This window comes from Cavia porcellus, unplaced genomic scaffold (genome assembly GCF_034190915.1).
Source record: "Cavia porcellus strain 051 isolate PalLab524CR breed Dunkin Hartley unplaced genomic scaffold, mCavPor4.1 scaffold_27, whole genome shotgun sequence".
Taxonomy (NCBI): Eukaryota; Metazoa; Chordata; class Mammalia; order Rodentia; family Caviidae; genus Cavia; species Cavia porcellus.
In genome coordinates, this window is record NW_026947510.1 from 20,809,452 (window position 1) to 20,824,590 (window position 15,139).

Genomic DNA, 15,139 nt, shown 5'->3' on the forward strand with positions numbered 1-15,139 from the left:
TTCAATATTTTATATTTTTTTGTTTTTTTTTCCTGGTAAGCCACTGTGTAATATAACAACACTTATAAAAGTAAAGTTAATAACTCATCAATAGAAATATTCTAAAGAATGAATGTGTGTCTGGTAATGAATGTGTGTCTATGTTTCTGCACCTTTATGACAAAGTTAGTGTTATGCTCCTGAAATAGTCAAGACCAGGAAAGTTTGCAGGGATGCTGTTCACAGTGTCATCATCTAACCTTGAAGACTCCTCTGGAGGTTTCACCTACATCCTGCCATGCAGACAAGCTCTCTATCTACAGTTGCCAAATCCTGAGAGGCAACACACCTCCTGCAACTGGAGTTCAGTATTCTGTCTCTGAGGTGAACATCAGGACGGTCATACATGTGCCAGGCCCTGGGAGAACTCCTGCTCGTCCTCTGAGAGTTCAGGGAAATCCCTGGGCACTGAGATCACTGCCCCTCTAAGCCAGGGGCTCCCAGTCACTTCTCCTGTTTCTACACTAACAATGTCAAACAATCTGACAGTTTCAAGGCCAGGGAAGCTAGAGAGGCCTTGCAGCCAGGCCATCCACAGTGTGTTTCAGACAGGACTGGCTGGGCTCCAGCGAGGGAAGTGGTCACCCTGAAGTCCTGCAGAGCGGTTTTGAAAGAGAGTTTTGTAGGATATATCACCTGGGTTGGAAGTTGCTTTCTTTTATGTGTTGAAATACCTCACTCCAAGCTCTCCTGGTCTTAACGGTTTGTTTTGAGAAGTGTGCTTTATTTCTAATGGTTTTACATTTATAAGTGATTCCTTGCTTTTCTTTATGAGGTTATAAGATTCTGTTCTCACCTTGGACTTCCCAGGTATTGACTGTCATATGTCATGGGGAGATCCTTTTCTGATTGTGGCTACTTGGGGTTTCATCTGTCTTTCTTATCTGCATGTCAAGTTACTTCCCCATATTCAGAAAGTTTTCTTTCTTTTTTTTTTTTTTTTGTCTTTTTGTTTTTATCGGTACCAGGGATCGAACTCATGACTGCCTGCTTTGCAAGGCAGGCGCTTATGCCGCTGAGCTAAATCCCTAGCCCCCAGAAAGTTTTCTGCTATTGTTTCTGTCACAGATTTTTATGCCATATGTGCTGTCTTGTGGTTTTTCACTTATTCTAGTTAGTTGTCTGTGCACCATCTAATAGCTGTTGGATCTACTGTCCATGTTCCAATTTTGTAAGGTGTCCCTGAGTATTTGGGCACTTGACACCAGCCCTGTCTTCTAACTCCAGGGCTCTGTCCTTGTGGTCATTTCTGTTGCCCCCACTTTGGATACAAATTTAATTCTCTTGGATTTCTGTTTGGTACCATTTGTGGACTCAAATTCCTTGCTAAGTCACTCATCTACATTGTGTATCATGTCTTTTTTTAGCTCAGGTAATTTTGTAGTAGTGTATTTTGTAAATGTACTGATCATTCTGTTGAATTTAAGCTTTTATCACCTTGAATAATTCAGATGATAATTCACTGTCACTACTGTGGAAATCTCTTTAGTTAGTGTTTTTCAGTGATGCTCTAAGAGGTGTGGTGAACCACAAGCCTTTCTTTCCATTGTTTAAGTTTTAAGAACATTGCTCTCTGTTCTTTTCAAGGGTATTGATGTATAGATTATCTCTGTGATACTTGTGTCCGTTCTGAATAATCACAACAGTGACCTCATAAGTTGAGAAATTTTTCTATTCAAATTCTTATGACAATGTGTAAAACTGATATTACTTCTACCTTCAGTGCTGGTTAAAATTCAGCAGTGAAGCTATTCAAGCCTGCAGTTACTGGGAAGGTTCTAACCAATTCAGTGTCTTCCATGCAAATGAGGCTCAGGTCCAGAGACTTGGATCCTTCTTGTCTTTCAAAAAGTTTGTTCTCTGCATCAGAGCTTTCAAATATATCTGCTAATATTCTCCCCTGAACCGTTTTTGTTTTAGGTTGTATTTTTGGCCCTGGGAATTGAACTCAGGGCCTTGTGCTTGCCGGGCAGGCACTTTGTCCCTGAGCTCCATCCCCATGCTTCCTCTTAACTGTTTACTCTTTCAGGTTCTAGGTAAATAGTGCTGTCCCTAGTGTTAATTTCTAAACGTATTTCATCATAGTGAGACAAAATTCTCTGCATAATTGAAATTCTTTTAAATTGATTGGGGTTTATTTTGTGACTGTGTTGGAAACATTTCCTCCATGTACAGCAGTGAATACTGCACTGTTGTTTGGATGGGATGCTTCTGTCAGTGACAGTTGGTATAAGTTTGTTCATAATATACAACCTTTTTTACCAGAAGAACATGGCGGATAAATAGCAGCAGCCTCTGAGGCTCCCGGAGAAACCGCACTTGAAATCTAGGAATGGTGCAGGACAGGAAGATCCAGGCAAGGGGGGATATTCTTTGCTGACCCAGGAATGAACTAAATTAAGAGAAACCATCTGGAAATGCAATCCTGGCAAGACAGCAGGCACAGATAAGGTCTCAGCGCGGACGCTGGACCCTCGCCACTGGAAACTGCAATTTGAATTACCTGCAGCTGCTGTTGCATCCCGGTCGGCACAGCAGGGAGAGAGGCGCAAAACCTCGGAGAGTGAGAAGCATTGAAAGGAGATGGGAGCAGGACTGGCCAGTGCCCTGCATCGACCTGCGGTGAGTGAGCCAGTGAATTGGACCCTTACATAGAGAAGCAGGCTTCAGCGGAGGACATACTCGGACCAGGCAGACTTCCCAGAACAAGAAGCTGCAGTGACTTCAGTCATATATCCCCCTCTCAAGCGGGATTGGTGGGGAGTGCCTGGCCTGTGAGAAGCCGCTGGCTGAGACCCAATAGGCTAGCCCAACTCAGGTCCCAGCACCTGAAGGCGCACCCTAGCAGTGAAGCCTTGGGGGTAGGTTGACCTGGAGGGGCGGGCCCAGAAGTGGCTGCCCAGGTCTGTGTCTCCCTAGTACACTGCAGTGGGCAGGAACACCTAGCCGGCAATTCAAACAGACTGTGGCCGACAGGGAAGGAAGCTGGGCCTCCTATACACGCTTAATATAAGGAACAAAGAATATGGGAAGAGGGAGCAACAAGAAAGGGTCCGCAGTCCCCAATCCCGAGAAACACGCAATAGTAGACATGGGACCAATAGATATAAAGTGCTATCTCCAGAGCCTCATAGAGGAGTTCAGGAATGAAGTTATGAATGACCCGAAGCTAGACATAAGCAGAATAGTTAGAGAAATGCTAAGTACCGCCCAAGAAAAAACAGATGGTGAAATGGAAGAACAGAAAAAAAGGGGAGAATTGTTTGATGGAGAAAATAGAGAAAACATAGAATACATGAAGGAGGTTCAAAGAGATTACAAGGAAACTAAAAACTCTATTGAAAACTGGCATAACAGCTTGAAAGAAACTAAGGACAGATTATCTGAACTGGAGGGCAGATTTGTAATATGGGAGCATGTAATGAAAAACTTCTTAAAAATAACAAAAAAACAAACAGCAACAATACAAAAACTAGAAGATGGTAAGAGGATCTATAACTTAAGAATTAAGAACATAAGAGAAGAAGTAGGGACACAAACAAATGGACTATAAAAGCTATTCACAGAAATAATCCAAGAGAATTTCCCTAATTTGGCAAATGGTAAAGATACTCAGATATATGAGGCATACAGGACCCCAGCAATCTACAACCCAAACAGAGCTACACCCAGGCACATAATAATCAAAATTACAGAAATCCAATATAAGAACAGAATATTAAAAGCCATCAGAGACAAGAAACAGATCACTTACAAAGGAACACCCATCAAAATTACAGCAGACTTCTCAGCACAAACCATCAAATCACGAAGAGCGTGGGGGGAAATAATTCAAGCTTTGAAAGATAATAACCTCCAGGCAAGATTGATGTATCCTGCACAACTGTCCCTAGAAATTGATGGAAAAACAAGGTGCTTCCAGGATAAAGAGGAACTAGGGGAATTTGCAACCATTAATTCAACTCTACAGAGAATACTGCAGGATAGTCTAAAAAAAGAAAATACCAAGATTCCAGAAATAGTGGCTGAGAGGCCACAATGAATGGAGCAGAAAACAGAATGAAGAAGACAAACTGACAACAGAGGACAGAAAAAGAGCTCAACAGAAATGAGGCAGAGAAGATTGGAAGGTAGGAACAGCAATTTTGGAGAAAACAAGACATCATAATAGCTAGTGCTGATTTAGTATCATCTTGTTTTGAAGTCCCATCAAATGTGTATTCTTCAGTCTCCATTGGTGTTAAAAGGTTGTATCTTATTGGATTTTATTATATATGATAGTATAAGCAAAAACTTTTATAGACAAGGAGTTTATATAGAAACCATTGTTCATTTTCTGTCAATTGGTTCTAAATACCCTGCAATAATGTCATTCTCTTGAATGGTTTCATAGTGTCGTGATATCTTTGGTGCTACAGTATAAGAAGTTATACTCAAAGATTTCAAGGAAAGAGACACTATGGTAACTATTTTTATGTCAGGATATCTTGTGGTAAAACACTGGTTTGCTTAAATGGTTATGATTTGACCTGCGCTGTTCTGTTGTTATGCCCTCTTTTATCTCAGTCCCCCCCCCTTTTTTTAATTATTTACTTTTTTAATTTTATTTTTTAATTAAGGGAAAATAAATAAAAAATAGCAGGATACATTATAGTAACCTACTTTGATTTCCTATTAACTTGATTTGAAATCCTGTATTGCCCTCACCATCTTGTTTTGACTGATTTTCCCCTATTCTGCTTTGCTTGATAGTACCAATATCGAAAGTACAGGCATAACTGTGAACACAATAAGAATCATTATGACACCCATTCTGATTGACTATTATTTTCTTTTAAAATCCTGTAATGTCTCCAATGCTTTGGTTTTATTCTTTACTGTTTAGTTCAATTTTATTATAACTGCCAATTCTTAAAATAGCAAGAGGCAGTATGGTAACTGATAGAACTGTGGAGTGGAAGGAAAAGGAGGAGGACTGGCGGCGGCTGAAAAGATAAGAAGTATAAAATATAAGTAACCTTTATTTTGGGAATGCGGGGAGAGACACCCCTGACCCCCTGGGGCATGGCATCTCCACCCCGGGGCCAGCGATCTCTCTGTGGAACACGTGGAGTGAGGCATATAAGTAGCCTCAGCCTGGGGTGGAACCTAAGGGGCATTAGGGATGTACAGGTAGCCCACTGGTCTTAGTTTGGTGCCAGAAGTAATTTCTAAAGGTGGGGGGAGATAAGAGCTCCCTGGCTTTACTGGCTACAGTATCCGGCCTGGGCCAGCAACCCTTTCATATCCCATCTTATGATTATTAGGAAAAGGGGCGAAGATTTCTCTCTTTAACTACTTCCTGCTGGCCGAGGGCACTGTACTGGAGTCTAGGGGAGTCGACGGGATGACAGTTGATGTCTAGGTAGAAGCTGGTGCCAGGAGTTTTAGCCATGACAACTTCACTGGTGAATGCACGTATGTTAGACTGAAAAAAACAAAGAGACAAGATGTTATGAGGAGACATGGCACTGTCATATTTATGGACCCAAGAGAGGTAGAGGGAAAGGTATCTTTGATTTAGACATGTTATTCTATCAGGATGACGTTGAGGTGGGAACATTTTTATGGCAAGGCAGAATTCTGAAAAATTAAATGTGGGATTAGGAGGAGTGAAGTTATGAGAGGTGCTTACTCCCCCATATGAAAGCATAAAAGTTAAAAGGTAGGTAGGTAAGGCTTGTCTCTGGTATATATTATGTTGGAGTCTGTAGGCAATCCTGTTAGAGAGTCCTGGTATAGAAATGATCATTAATAGAATGTAAGAAATTAAGAACCAAAGTGGATGACAAAACATGAAAACCTGTGAGTCGTAAGGCAGAGATGAGTATCAAAAGTATGGTTAGATCTAGGGCCTGAGTGATGTGAAACCAGGATGGCAGTTTAAAAGGGAATAAAAGCATTTTAAGATTTAGGACTGGGGCCTATATAAAATAGGCCCTGTTTGTAACTGGCATAGGTTGACCTTTAATACTCCGTGAGACACTTAGGATTTATTAGCCTGAAAACTCAGTAAGAACTCTGTATATGTGGCCTCTTATGTCCACGAATATAGAGATCACCTAGTATTTTGTTTTCACATTATTATGTCCATCCTTTTGATTTGACTGACTGTTCTGATATGTCGCATTTGGTTTTACTGTCTTCAAAAAAAAAAAAAATAAGAACTGTGGGAGTCATAAAACCCAAAATGTGTAACTGCCATTCTACAAAAAAAAAAAAAAAAGTGCTCTAAAGGTTATAACTGCATATATGTTTAAGTGTATAAGATAACCATATTACTGAGTGGGTTTTTTTTTGGATCATTGAACAAAACTATTTGCACTCTCACTGTTTGAAAGTCCACTTTATGTGCTTCAATTTTGTAATTTGAACAACTATTTCTAAGATGAGAATATGTAATCTATTCACTAGTGATTTCTTACTGTTTATTTTTTAAATTTTATATTACTTGTACCCTTTTTCTGTTTTTTTTCTTTTTTCTCCTTAAATAAAAAAAATTATCTTCTGAAAAAAAATACAATCTTTTGATCCCTAAAAATTGTGTTTAATTTTTCTATTAAATTGTGAGGACGTTGAAATGTCTGACTATAATTCTGTATTCAGTTGTCCTTTTATCAGTTTTTTGCACATTTCGAAGCTCTGTGCACATGTGTTCTGAATTCTTACACACTTGTGGTCAATTGGTGTCTTTCTCCTGAAACAACCTGTTTTATCCTTGGGAATGCAGTCTTCACTCAGAAATTGACTTTCCCTGACGCTCCTGTTGTCACTGCAACTGCCTTGGGCATTGAACTGGCCAGAGCTTTGTGTATCCTCTTTTGACCAAATTGTACTCTTATATTCAGAGGGGATTTCTGGTCCACTGAGGTAGAGATAGCAACACGGAATGAGAAAATTCCCCTTAGGCACACAGTAGACAGGCACATTCCAGTAGAGCACAGGGCCCTGACTGAGCAGAAGTTGGAAGTGGGGTAGTCTACGTAGGTAGTTTCCAAGTAGCAGCCCATGGTATCCATAGCAGAGCTGGGAAATAATAATTTCCTGTGCAAATCCTGGCAAACACTACCATCAAGAAGATGCAGCATCACATCAGCAGTTGTTGGGTTTAGGGACATCATGACCCTCCTAGTGTGACACCTGGGGTGGGACCGTCAACTCTGCAGTGCTCTTGATAGAAACACATCACCATAGTCTCAGCATGAGGGAATGTCGGGCAGCCAGCCAAGGGACCTGTGCAGAGGAACAAGGACAGCGTTCCTGGTAGACAGCGGACCGCCACAGATGGGAGGAGACAGCGGTGTCCCCGTCACTGCACACAATGTGGAGTCCTAGATAGGTCCTGTAAAAGACAGATGGGAGAAGCCCAGGTGAACTGTCCACTGTACTTAGCAGTACTGCAGGAACGTCCACTTCCTAATGTCACTCATCGTCCTTCGGATCTCTTACGTTCCTCCTGTCTGAAGAAGCCAGGTGATCAGTGTATAGGAACTCAATGACCTTCTTAAAATCTGAAACTATTTCTACATAAAAGGAAAATAAAGCTAATAAGCAGCTTCTTTGTAGGTGCAATGGTTAATCTCACCTGACAGTCTGTGCTTTGAAATTGGTGATGAATGCAAATCACTGCCCTGTGTTCACTCAGCTGGGTTCCAGCCTGTCTTCCAGCTCTGTTTTACCCACCCTTTGTTTGCTCTTCCCTGATTTTCCTCCTCCCTTTGGATTGGTATTCGTGTCTCTCACCCTGCTGAGTCTCTATCCTGTTGCATGTATGTTGCTGCCTTCCAGCGTGTGCCATTGGTCAGCCAGGCCTCCCTTCAGCCGTGTCCCACCAGGCCACGTGTGTGCAGGGAAACAGTGCGACATTTCTGCCTTCCCAGGCTGTGTGCTGCTGTTTCCTACATTTTATTTCTGTGCTCACCGTGGACCTCACTGTACCTGGCCATTATTCTTCTTTCCATTGGGACAGAAGGTGCCTAACATGAACTCACCCTCATTGCCCTCAAGTGCACAGCCCCTGGCATTGGGCACCTCAGGGTGCTGGGTGACCATCTCTGCCTGCACCTCCACAGGGCCTGTGTCACAGGGCTGCTATCCTCTATGAAGTGTTGGTTTGACTTCATGAGTAATTGGGAGAATGATAAACTTGAGTTTTTATGACCACCACTTGTTCCATTCCTGGTGATCCTCACACTCATATCACTGCCTTCCTGGGAAGCTTTCCTGTCATCTCCCTTGCTGAGCAGCTCTGCTAAGGAGGGACACTCTGGCCACCCATGTGTCTGAGGCCATCACAAGAGGCCTCTGTGCTGACAGCAGCAGCTGGCAGGCCTGGGAGATATATATCTGTGTGACACATGTGTGAGTCAGAATCATTGCCCTGAGAGAAGGGGACCAGACACAGACCACACACACTGTGAACCCATGTTCCTGAGACTCAAAAGGGAAAGCAATTTAACTATGAATAGACCCATGGGAGCCTGGGCTGACTGTTCAAAACCAGCGGCTGGCTCCAGGGTCACAACCCTATCCCTGTGTGAGTGCTCGGCCACTGGTGCCCAGCCTAGAGCTGGCCTGGGCTGAAAGAGGGAGCTGGGACAGATCAGCACTGCCTGGCTTCCTTCCATGGTGCCTGGGTCGGGTGTTTGCCTGTGTCCTTGCAGTGTCCGTGCTGTTAAAATGACAGGCCTTCCTCACCATCCCTGAGAGCTTCCCCATTCCCCAGCCTGTGTGAGTTTATCTGGGGGTGCTGGTCAGACGCTGAGCTGCTGTCAGGGATGGAAAAGTAATAGCAAGAAAATATAGGAGCCTTGGGTTTTGTGAGACTTTTCTGACCCTTCTTTCTCTGGCCCTGGAGCAACAATTCCCAGCGAGGCCCCATCTCACCCCCTTGCCTGGGGAGTTCTGGTTTGGGTTGTGGAGACCCAGGGGTGGGAAGTGGGCTCAGCATCCTGCAGGTGGAGGTCCACGATGCTGCTAACCATCCTGCCATCCCATGGAGGCCTGGCTGAGATCCCCCACAGAGACCAGAACCTCACTACAGCACAACCAGACAGAGCACTGCCCCACTCCAACCCTGTAGCCTGCTGTGGGAGGGTGAGGTCCAGTGGGCTGGGGTCTAAGTGAGATCACAGGAAATGGAGGAAGTGGATCACCTCAGAAAGACAGGAGCACCTGTGGCAGAAGTGGGAACCAAGCATTTCCAGGACAGTCCACACTGTGCAGGTCATCGGGGTGTCAAAGTGAAACACACCAGCTCTTATACAAAATCTGATGAGTCCTTCCCTGTGACCATGGCCATGATGGCTCCCTGTAATCCTCTCCCTCCTGCCTCCCTGGGAGGAGCCACTGTTACTCAAAGCTGGCTATTGTGTCCCTGGATAAGAGGCAGCTGCTGAAGCCAGAGCCTAGTACCCTTCCATCTGCAGCTTGGAGTGAGAGTGGCTCCTCCCAGGCTCAGCAGACTGGGACCCTCCCTGGTCCAGTTTTTGTGGGGCTAAAGCTGGGTCCTTGGCGTGTCATATCCTGGAAGGATGTGGACCAGGAAGGTCACAGGCAGCAACTGTCATGGTGTCACTCCCCAGGGTCTGCATGATGAGGATCACAGGGTGCCAGGGCATCACACTGCCTGCATGGTGCTCACCACACAGGTGGTGCAGAGTAAGAGTCCTGCAGCCTCCAAGCTGGCTGTGCTCAGACTCCTCCTGGGTGTACTCCAGGCTCTCCAGGCACAGGAGTGCCCAGGACAGCATGCAGACCTCTGCAGCGGGAATCAAGTGGAGAGCCTGTGGCTGGCCACCAGGAGCGCCTGACACTTGGGTGGAGCACAGGAGCTTCCTAGTAGCTCCTAAGGAAGGGGAGCAGGTCCTGCCACACTGTGCAAACTCAAACAGAGCCAGGCCATACCAGCAGAGGCCCAAGCAGTCCCATAACATGTAGCTGGCTGAACAAGATGACCAGGATAGCCAGGGGTTCTCAACCCAGGCTTGAGGGTCACCCAGCTGCTTGTGGAGATGCCAGGGATGGTGAGGACAGGCCAGAGGTGCTGCACAGTCTCATGCAAAGCTAGGGTTGTTTAGCCAAAATGCCCACAGTGCCCAGTTGAGAAGCCGTGCCTTATACCCTCATGCTGGCAATGAATTTTGGGGTTTGCTATGGGGGGAAAATGACAAAAACAAAGAAAACTTTCTACTAAAAAACAAGGATAAAACCTTTCTGAGAAATGAGTAAACTGTGGGAGGCAGGGTCATGGGTGGAGAATGGGATGGGACCCTGAGCAGACTCTGGGGGTCCCACATTGGCCAAGGTCAGGGCAGAGTGGCAGAAAGCCCCAGGAAAGGAAGTGGGCTGGTAGCAGCCTTTGAAGGTCTCACTGGCCAAGGCCTGTATCAGGTTTCTGGGGCCCACATGCCATCAGGGGGGAAAGTTCCCTGCAACAACCACTCCCCCAGAGAATCTTCCCCCAGTGGAAGCTGGCTGGCTACACACCCTTGTGGGTTGTATGTGGCTGCTGGGGCACATGCCCTCATCTTGTCCTCCACTGACAATGATACAGCAGGTGGCTGAGTGCTCTGTTGCTATTCAAAAGCTACAAAAGGCTGTCTCAGAAGCCCCCTGAGGCATATGGTGCCCATCTTCTGGAAACCGATGGATGCAGTAATTTCTGCACATAGAAACAAATACCACCAACAGCCAGGACTTTGACCAGGACTTTCCCAGTACCCTGACGCCCACCATGCAGGCTGCAGCTGCTCCCTTGGGCTGGGTGGGCCCCTGCAGGGAAAGTATGTACAGGGACCCAGAAAGGAGCATGCAAGCAGCTGAGAGGGCTCCACTCAGTTTCATTCATCAGCAGAAGACATGGGACACGCAGAACAGACAACAGGGGACACATGCTGGCCAGGCCCTTGGCCTTGGAGTGGTTTCCAAAAGCCCAGTGAAAGAAAAAGGAAGGGAAAGGGGAGGCCTGGCCCATGCAGCACACCCTTCTGGCCACAGAGGGCCCTGCTCTCTTGGCCCTTCTGGGGTGTCCTTCTGTCCCCTACTGAGTGCTCAACCTCAGTCTTATGCACACTGCTAAGCAGGCAGCTATGGCCAGACATATTACAAGTTTTGAGAGAGACAGTTTTATAAAATTAATACTTGTAAGGTCTCTGTTATGCCTAACTTAAATCCATGCCTCAGCTTAAGGTCCTTCCTACTTAGCTTAAAATATATATTTTTAAAAGCTTTTGCATCCTCACAATGAAAGTTGAGAGCAAAACCAAGTATTGAACTGAGACTAGGACTCACAGGGTAAACAGAGCTCAGAGACCATAATCACCTAAAGCAGGACAGGTGTCAAGGTTTGTGTCTGGATGTCCCCACAAAGCCTCATGCAGGCATGGAAGTCACTGCATCTAGCATTTGTGATTGGTTCATTGTCTAATGCTGGGATTGGCTGTGTGAGTGCTGCACCCACCTTGGGGCAAGAAGCTTGTATACAATATAAGGAAGAAGGCAATCTCTTCCCTTTTTTCCCTTTGCTAGCTCTTGTCATCTTTGGTACCTGCCACCACCATGAAGGGTTGCCCCTGTGCCACACCACCCTGCCTTGGAGCCAGCAGAGTACAGACTGAAACCTCCAAATACTGTAAGCTAAATAAACTTTTCCTCTCTTCACTTTGGGTGTCAAGTATTTTGTCTCAGCAACAAGAGAAAAGTAACCAAAAGAAGTGGCGAGAGAAAGAATCAATGTGTGCTTTGTGGCTCCTTTCACTGAGGATTACAGGTTAACTCCCACTTCTCAAAGACTCAGAAACCACAAAGTGAGGGGCTTGTGACCCTGCCTGATAACACTGCTGGGTGCCAGGGCCCCTGCCCACTGAGGACTTTGTCCAGGGATGAGCTAGCAACATCATAATCACTAGCAACTGTAGGAAGCAGCCCTTGAAACTCAATGCCAAAAGAGACCAATAAATCTAACCCTTAGTAAGTACAGGTGCAAGACAAAGACATCAATTGGTACTTCACAAATGGGTATTTTTCTAGTTTTTCATGATAACAACAATAAAAGATTGCACCTGGGCAGGAACTGTGCAGCAGCTCAGATGCTAGAGATGGATCTGAGGAGCTGGAGCAAATCCTGGAGGTTGTAGGGAAAAGCCTTCATAGGGAGTGAAATGCATCACATGCTATCTCTGCTAGATTCATGTCTCAGGAGATTACCAACTGAATTTAGCAAGGACCTTAAGAAAGGTAGCAATACTCCTTAACCAAAGCAGTGAAAGTCTGTGAGCTTAAGACTCAAGGCAGAATCCTGCTTAATGTCATCGAGCACTAATCTTATCACTCTCTCCACACAAGCATGTAATCATATATGTATGTGTCACATGCACACACACACACAGGCTAGTGTCCTTAAGAATGTCTTGTGCACAGTAAGCCAGGCCTGGTGGCACACACCTGTAATCCCAGCATTCTGGGAGGTTAAGGTGAGAGGACTGCAAGCTTGAGTCCCACCTGGCCACTTAGGAAGGCCTTGTCTCAAAATTAAAATAAAGTCAGACAGTCTTAACTTGTGCATAGGAGAGGAAATCCTGCCAGAGGAGTTGCTTAGGTACAGTCCAGAGGTTGGGAGCTGCCGTTTTCATTTACCAATAAAGACTCTCAGGTTGTGATGACCTCTGCTCTACCCCCACAGGCAGCTTTGAACAGGGTAGATGAGGTCTCAGAACAACAGCCCCGTCCCGAGTCCCTGCTTCTTTCTGTAATGCAGTTCCAGCTGGTGTGTACACAGAGCAATATTTAGATACTTTGAAGCCAGGCATGGTGGCACAAGCCTGGAATCCCAGTACTCAGGAGGCTAAGCCATGAGGATTGTTATGAGTTCAAGGCCAGCCCTGCACTAGAAAATCAGACCCTGTCCCAAAAAGCAAAAAGCAAAACCAAAGAAAAGAAAAGAACAACAGAAACCTTGGGCCTGCTGTCTGTGCCAGGCAGCCTGGCTTCACACGTAGCTAGAGGCCCCGGGGTTCAGGCTGCACACCCAGGATGACGAGTAGGACAAGAGGACAACAGACTTTCAGGCCAGAGGAGGTTTAAGCACTTCCTTCTCTTCCTGTAAGAAAAGGATTTTCATTATCATTAAAATGGTAGTTTTTCAGAAGGAGCCAAACAGGACAGATTAGCACCTCCTGGTGGCACAGGTCTCTTCCAGGAGAAAGGGGAAAAACCAAGAGAGAAAAAGAGAATGCAGTCTGAACACAACTAGTTAGAACAAAGACCTTAAGAGACCAACACCTGGGCAGATGGAGATCCACAACGAAAGGCCCACCTGGCACAGGGGCAAACACTGCCGTCCAGCAAAGGAGCAAACCTCCAGACCTTGCGTCTGGCCTCAGCCTCAGAGCTCACAGAGCCGCACTCACATGCCACACAGGGCACTGCCAGCCTCCCCTGAAGCAAGGGAGATGGTGGAGTTACTCAAGAGCTAAGAAATGATAAACTTAATACCGTACAGCTAGGAAAGCCTGACATAACATTCTCTTGCAAGTGACAGAAATCTTCGCCTCTTGCCAACACACCCCAAGGGAAATGGAATGAGGAAGAACTTGAGCCCAGAAGCACCATCCTGTGGCCAGATTCCAGCTGTCTAGTCACCAGGAAAGGTGGAGACGGTACAGGAGAAAAATGTCAGAGAGGCCAGGCAGATTGTACCACAGCCCTTCCTCGGTGCCCAGGGACTTTGTGGAAGCAGACTGCCAGACCTGGAGAAGTTTAAACAGAGCCAGCATGTTAACTCACTAGTTTTTACAAAGAGGAAAAAAGTGATAGTAAAGCCAAAGAGAAGGAGAAACCTTAATACAATAGCACCTACTGACTCCCAACTTTCCTTCAGGAAGTATCCCCACCTGGCTTAGCCAGGCTTTCCCAGTCCACTGGAACATAATGGAAGAGGGGGAGGAGGGACAATTTGTTTGGTGCCCCTAAGATTCATTTGTCTCCATTATCTAATGGAGACACACAGCACCAAGTCCTCCTGTGCACACAGGCTTGAAGAACACTGGCTGTTGGGAGCTACTGAAAGGGCGAGAAGAAGCCAGTGTCTCCCGAGAATCAGCCATGCTGGAACTTGAGGGACCCACCAAGAAAGCAACGAGCCAGCCTTCCTGGTAAGTGGTGTGAGCTGCAGGCACACCCAGGGGAGAACAAGCCAGTGTCTCCTGTGAGCCTACCTGCATGTGGACTGAGAATCAAACATCTTGTCTCCTGCCCTGTTAGTAACTGGATGGTGTTGAGCAAAGGCCGCTTTGATAACACCTAAGGTACACAGAGCAACTAAATGCTTGTAAGTTTGGCTGGTTCTGCTGACCTGCGGCCAGAGGTCTTAGCATCTCTTGGGAGGATGACTGTGTGCAATATAGCAAATAGGGGGATTTCCTTCTATCTTGTCTTTGAAGGCAAATATTTTCACTCTTTTGCTTTGTTCTGATTGTTTTGCTGTATTCAATATTCTGTTTTGATTGGTTGTATGGTGTTCTGGCTTTGGTTTGCTTTTCCTATACCTTATTGAATGGACAACTATTGTGAAAATAACAAGATATACTATGGAAGCCATTACTGTTATCCTGCTCTGAAGTTCTGTAACAGTTTCACTGCATTGTCTCGATTGGCTTTGTTTTGTCTTGTTTTGCTATATGTTACTCTCCTTAAAAGAAAAAATAAATATATGTATATTTTGAAAAACTGGAAATTGAACACATGTGCAGGGCTGCTACATGGCTGGGGCAAGATAAAGGCTGAGGACACCAGACTCCAAGTCCAGTTACATAAAGACCGTAGCCACAGGCATTTCATCCCTGTACTGAAATGCAACATGAGGGTCTTCTCCTAAGATACTTCTTCTTGTTAACATAATTTGCTACTTGCAAAATCTTTGAATCACTCATAAGTTCTGTTCAATTTGCTGTATCTAAGTAAATATGGGTGACCCAGAGACACTCCCTGTCTTAACCACTAGAGTCCCTGAACTCTGTAGAGGGCTGTGATCCTCCTGGAGCCCTAAAATCAAACCACTAAT

The 15,139-nt window shown here is 45.4% G+C and overlaps 1 long non-coding RNA gene across 1 annotated transcript; it reads right to left on the reverse strand.

Annotated features, from left to right (window-relative positions):
- Positions 1-5,042: 5,042 nt before the first annotated feature.
- LOC134473517 (uncharacterized) lies at positions 5,043-14,011 on the reverse strand. Its single transcript, XR_010043794.1, has 2 exons — positions 7,312-14,011; positions 5,043-5,506 (listed from the first exon to the last, which is right to left on the reverse strand). It is a non-coding gene; the product is annotated as an uncharacterized LOC134473517 (long non-coding RNA).
- Positions 14,012-15,139: the final 1,128 nt, after the last annotated feature.